Here is a 6,715-nt window from a genome sequence, read left to right as displayed (position 1 = left end):
AAGAAGGCAAATAAATATCTAAGAAGAGACGACAGATCGACCATGCCAAATGTATACAAGAATGAAGGCAATTAATTGAAAAGGCAAGAAAATATGAAGGCACACAGGATGTGACTTGGTGGGACCATTTTTTTCTAGATTAAGAGAAAATACTTACAAAAATACAAAATGATGATTGGCATCTAACAAAACCTTTTGCATGGCCTAAAAGTTTGAGTACCGCAAATCCTCTTGCAAGGAGCAATGTACAAATATCAAAGGAGATTCAAAAGATATTGTATCCTTAGGAGCAAGAAATGTATATTGGTAGTGGAAGAACAACAACTGAGAAGCTATAATAAATATGGCATGGTGATATTAATGATATTAAGTTAGGCTCACTTGTGGCAACACTAGCTGAGGATGATGAGATGTGTTATCCATTTTGGATAGCAAAAGTTTTGGAAGCAAAGAAGGATGATACTTTGGGTAACATATGCTTCATAGAAGTATATTGGTTTCAAGCAAAGCGTAAGGATGCACTTACAGGTAAATACACACTAGCCATAAATTCTATAAGAAATCCTACAACAAAAAGAAAGCGAGCAAAGTCAAGCTGATGCACAAGTATATGGAAACTTGATGAGGTGGATATATTAGTATATGATATTTTCCTTACAAAAATTGGACATCTCAAGAATTCAACCATTAGCATTCTTAAAGAGAAATTTCTTGGTTTGTAGAAAGATGATCATGATGATGCTAGCAAATGACCTGAATTATTGCACTTGGTACACTAGAGCATTTTCGCAGCAGATTTGCGAGTGCCCTCTAAGGATTTGCAGTCCTTGTCTTTCTTCTTGGACTTATTGGGCTTCTTCTCTACCTCCTCGTCAAAGTCCTCTTCATCACTATTGCTATTCTTCTTGGTTTTTGAATCCAAATTTGAGTAATGGTCATCAAAATTGTGTCCTTTGCTAGCAAACTTGATGGACTTCTTTCCCTTTCTCTTTTTATGTTTAGAAAGCACTAATTCTACATGTAGAGCTTATTGCACAAAATGATTCAAATCATGTGATGCCAGATCATCATAGCTAGTGCATGATGGAGATCATGCTATAATCCTCAAACATATGTGGAGTGAAGCTTTTTTCCACTTAGCTTACTAGCTTGGGTAGAAATTCACCCTAGTAACACTTGAAATTGGGCCGTGTAGTTTTGAAGAGTAGAATCACATTGCTTCAAACTCCACAACCAATCTAGATTCTAGTTATTTGTCTTGTCTTGTTGAAATTGCTTGGTGAATGCTGCCTTTGGTGCCACATATGTGGGCCATCCTTGCTCCTTGCACTACAAGAGAAAGGCCCTATAGATGCGCACTGTACACGCGAAAAAGCAGGCGCGTTTATAAGCGTGTGTATCAACGCGTCTATTCACGCTAGTATAAAGAATGCGTCTATATATCCGCGTTTATAAACGCGCTTATAGATGTGAAAATAGACGCACATATTTTTCATTTCTCATAAAGTCCCTGAATATGACCAAACCTCTTAACAGCTAGTATTTGTTTGAATAGGGCATGATTGGATAGGGCATGATTGGATGTATATACGACATAATTACACCCAGATCATAAGCTAGGACATGATATACATGTATAGGATCATACGGACATGATATACATGTATATACGACATGATATACATGTATAGGGCATATACATGTATAGGACATGATATACATTACCAACTTTACTTCTTTCTGAGTATTACAAATATACATCAAATCATTCAAAGCTAATTATATATATGTGATGTCATGCCATATATACATCCAATCATGCCCTATACAAACGTGATTGGATAGGGCATGATCATTGGATGTATATACGACATAATTATCATAGAAGTGATTGATATATGCACATGTTGCATCTATTGTGCACTTAACCTAGCCATGGCTAAAACTTATAGATCAAAGGTTGACTTGTGCATTTGCAATATATATATATATATATATATATAGAGGGAGAGAGAGAGAACTGATCAATACACTCACATGTCTCATTTGTTGTGCACTTAACCTAGCCATGCATGCCAATTCAGAGCATGAGTAGATTGATGTAAATCAGTTGGCTTGTGCATGCAAGCTATTCCAATCATGTCAAGGTGCACTTATAGCTCACATATAATTTTAGATAAGGTGGAACACATGTAGCCAATGTACACATGTCCTCTTTTCATCATCTTTAGCCAGTGTGTCCACTTGTTGGTGACTAAAATAGATCACTGTAAGGATACTTTGCAATACCAACAAGCCAACTACAAATCTCTTATCTATGAAATGTATAAGTAAATTAACTTGGTTAATTTGATGAGGTCAAGTTTTCCTTCCATGGACAGTGTGGTTGGCTATATTCTACTTCAAGGTTATAAGAACTTACAGAAGTCAATGGAGCATCCTAAAAATGAGGATACTCTAATTACTATATCAAGTCACTTCATGTACATATCTTTGATTGATTGATGGTAATATACCTTTTTCTATCTCTTTCATATACACATTCATTGCATTATCTCTCTCTAGCTAAAAACCATTCGTGCTTTATCCACCTATTGATACTTACATGCAATTGTAAGTGGGATGGTCTAGTAAGTCACCACATATGTGCCAATTGACTTGCCAATGTGTTATCTCTTATCCTTAAGCTTTGTTATATATGTCACCACATAGGTCAATTGATTTGCTAGTGTACCATCTCTTATCTCAAGATTTTCTATATATTTCACCAGTATTCTCAATCAAAAACATCATATCAAGCATATCTTGCATTAATTAAGCAGATTGGCCAACCCAACATAAATGAAATTGTATGAATAGCAATGTAGATCAAGATCTTAGCTTAAATCAATGACACCTTTTTGCACAATATAAACTGTTAGAGTTTAACTACAATATATAATGCCTACAAATAAGAAAGAGGCTTGATTTGTTGGACCAACATGCACATACAATCTATATATGTCATATTCGCTAAATGCATGCATTGATACTTACAACATGGAGGCAAACATTTTGATATTGAAAGACTAGGAAAGTCATGTCATATTGATCCAAAAACAACCAAAAGCTAGCATCTCATTAGTTTAATTGTTCCTGCGCGTCTGTAAGCGCGTGTAATAGGTATTATCTGCGCATATACACGCGCTTATAGACGCGCCACGCAGATATAATTTAAAAAAAAGTTGTGGCTTTCTTTTCAAACTTGTGCTTTCCTACGTTTTTTGCGCGTGCAGTTCGAGCTCAACATCACTACTCATGTCTATCTATCACTTCATGAAGATAATGAGGCAAGGAAATAAGAGTAAAAAGAGGATAGGAGGAAATAAGAGCCAAAGAGTAAAGAACAAGAGCCAAACAGCAAGGAAGAGAAGACGATTCAAGCAACTTACCAAGGGAAGTAAGAAGGAGGACAAGGAGCTTGCAACCTAGCCACCACCCATTGGAACAAGCAAAGAATGTGAGTTCTTCTTCTCTCTCTCAATCTTGTTTGCTTTCTCTGTCTGTTTGTCTTTCTCTTCTCTCTCTTTACATGCTGGATCCTGTCATCTATGCAGGTTTTTTTGCACGTTTTTTAACCAGGTTTGAAAAGAAATGGTCCGATTGTGCGCGTCTGTCAGCGCGTCCAGATGACAGTGTAGATGCAAGTATAGACGCGGAAATAGACGCGCTGACAGACACATACAGAGACGCAGATATAGACGCATGATGTAATATGTTTTATCTGCACAGGGTAATATGATTTTTCTTGTGTAGATGTGGAATCTTGGATCCTCGAGCACTGATCCAAACAAGGAGCAATTCATGGGGAAGATGACCAATTATCTTGGTCGCCCTCCCACTGCAGAGGAGATTTTCAGTGTGATGTCTGGGACACCTATCACATCTTTACCTACACAGGGATCAGCTGAGGTACATGGATCGGCCGAAGCACGTGCATCTGCAGAAGCACATGTATCGAGTGAGGTAGAGGGTAGTGCCCGTCGAGGGAGGAGGGAGAGTCGTGCGGGAGGACGAGAAGGCCGAGGGCTTTGTGGGGGTTGCCTAGGAGGTGGCTCTCGATCACCCTCATCGGAAAATGAGAGAGGTGAGCCTCCACAAATGTACTACTCTGTCACTGATATTGGTGGTATCTTGCATGACTCTAAGGGGAGGGAAGTGATAGCCTACTTGAGGAGTGTCGTGCATGCCACATACAAAGATTGCATGATTCCCTTCAAGTATCAAAAAAATGGTTTGTGGCAAGAGGTGCTGCGGTGGGTAGTACATAGAAGGTACCCTAATCCCGAGAATTCACGATTCTTAGATGATTGGGGACGGTCAAAGGTGAGAGACACGCTTTATAACAAGAGGTCTCACCTTATGACACGCACCAAGGAGTCACTGCGGAGACAAGAGCAGGGGCACCCTGGATATGGCCAACCACCCAATTGCCACTGCAAGGAGTGGAAAGAGGCCAAGAAGAGAGCAGCGAAGAAAATGACAAGTCGCCAGCATGCAGAGGCGCGACGTATCTAGATGGCAACCATGGGATCGTCGCATTATGGATCGGGTGGCAGGGAGTCATGGGAGGCCGAGTTTGTAAGTATTATTTGATTTTTAAAAAAAATTAAATTTTGTAATTTGTTTCACTTCATTATGTAGTGTATTCTAATACGTTGTATGTTCAAATTGTTGTGTAGTATCATATCGTTGGTAGGATGCCTACTCCTAGAGAGGTAGGCTACCATCGAGGTCATAACCGGGCGTCCACTTGGCAGCATTTCTACGAGGAGGGACTCATCACGGAGGAGCAATATAATCGCGCCATGAGGATTCCACCACCAGAAGAGGTATGTTTTATTTTTTACATGAAAAGTATAGATAACTCTAATTTATTGTTTGTAATGGTATTTATATACCTTAATCCTTTGTGTAGGCGAACCCTGATGCAGTTGAGGATAGCAAAGGGGGGCTAGCAGTAGCAGTGGCGGCAACGGCAACGGCACAGGCAGCGGTGGTGGTAGTGATGATGATGCCTCTTCTGAGGAGATATAGAGGAGCCCCATGCATGCATGCCTCCCCTTGGCTTGTAATTTTCATTTTTGATATGTATTACTTTCAGCTAGTGCTTGCGACCATGGCCATGCTTGAGGTCACAAGCACTAGAACTCATAATGTAAAAACGTTTCATCTATATATATATATGAAATTTCGTGTTCTACATACATTGTTTTGTTTTCAGTATCCAATCTTCGAAATAATCTTTCTCTGTTTTCCCTAAGCATACAATTTGATGTTGATGGGGGGAAAAAAACCAGAGAGCATGTGGCTTGCAAAGCCACATGCTCTCTGGTTTTTTTTTTCATACCTCTGTTTTGCACGTCTATCAGCGCGTCTAAATTGCAGGATAAATGCGCATCTATTCTCGTAAAAAACTTGCAGAGTAAACGCTTTCTTAGACGCGTAGATACACGCATGTATAGACGCACAATATGAATATATCCACTTTTTTATAAATATGATTATATATTTACGTACGCATCAATACGCGCATCTATATGCACGTCTACATGGGCGTGTAACTTTGACTATAAGCGCGCGTTTAGACGCGATACTGTAGACGCAGGAGTAGACGTGATACTAAACATGCTCGACATTTTTTTTCAAAGTTCAAATATTGCGTCTACAAGCGCGTCTATGGAGCCTTTTTGTTGTAGTGTTGGCTAGTTACGTGACTCCCTTCTTTCGCATATAAGACTCAAATATGTCTCTTGATGGACCTCATCATTTAGATTAGGAGAATTAATCTCATAAGCCACCTTGAATTGCCAAATAAAGGCATCCAATCCTGAGAGTCCATGCCTTTGAAATGAGGAAAATCCACATGAGGTGCCATCTTATGATGAAAAGGACAAATAGAAGGCACAACCATCAAAACTAAAAAGGAGAATAATTGGCCAGCTAGTTTAAGTGGGGTTTGAGGGGCCATTGGCAGAACTGAGGGAGATCCTCAAATTGGAGGAAGTGACCACAGCCCGTTGAACGAGGGTGCAATGATGCAGGAACTCCATCCACCTCAAGTTGTTTTTAATCACTCTAGGAAGTATGCAATCTAGGAACCTTTAGATTACGAAGCTGCCTTGGCTCATGCTAGGAACGATGCCCAAATCCACAGGAGTAGTGGGAGGGGGGGGGGGGGTTGTTGGACCTTGAGATCATGTGCATACCAGACTTGTAATGGAGGGAAAGTCATTGTGGTCACCAAGTGATAAGGGGGGGTGGAGCACACCCCCCTAAAGGATGTACCCACAGAGATGAGAAAGAGAGAGATGCAAGTTTGCAATGATGCTCTACTCATGAGTCACAAAGTACTTTCAACCTTGCAATAAGCCTCCTCAAATCCATACCCTTAATTATTTAAAATTTATAATATGAAATTAATAAGCCATTTAAAAGCCCATCTAGCATGAAATACATCCCAATATTTTGCTAGATAGACCACAAATGAAAAGATAGAAGTAGAATGAATTATATAAGTTTTGAATGAGTTTAGGCCATTATGAAGAGGTAAAATAATAAAATTTCCTTCCAAGAGAGATAGATGTATTGATATTTTAGATCTTATATCTTATGTTAAGTTCAAACTACATCCAATAAATAAGAGATCCAAACTAAAGATCAATAAAAAATACTC

The sequence above is a fragment of the Lygodium microphyllum genome, chromosome 30 (genome assembly GCF_053477565.2).
Source record: "Lygodium microphyllum isolate KBCC chromosome 30, Lygodium_microphyllum_v1.1.10, whole genome shotgun sequence".
Classification (NCBI taxonomy): Eukaryota; Viridiplantae; Streptophyta; class Polypodiopsida; order Schizaeales; family Lygodiaceae; genus Lygodium; species Lygodium microphyllum.
Note: the sequence above shows the minus strand (reverse complement) of the source record.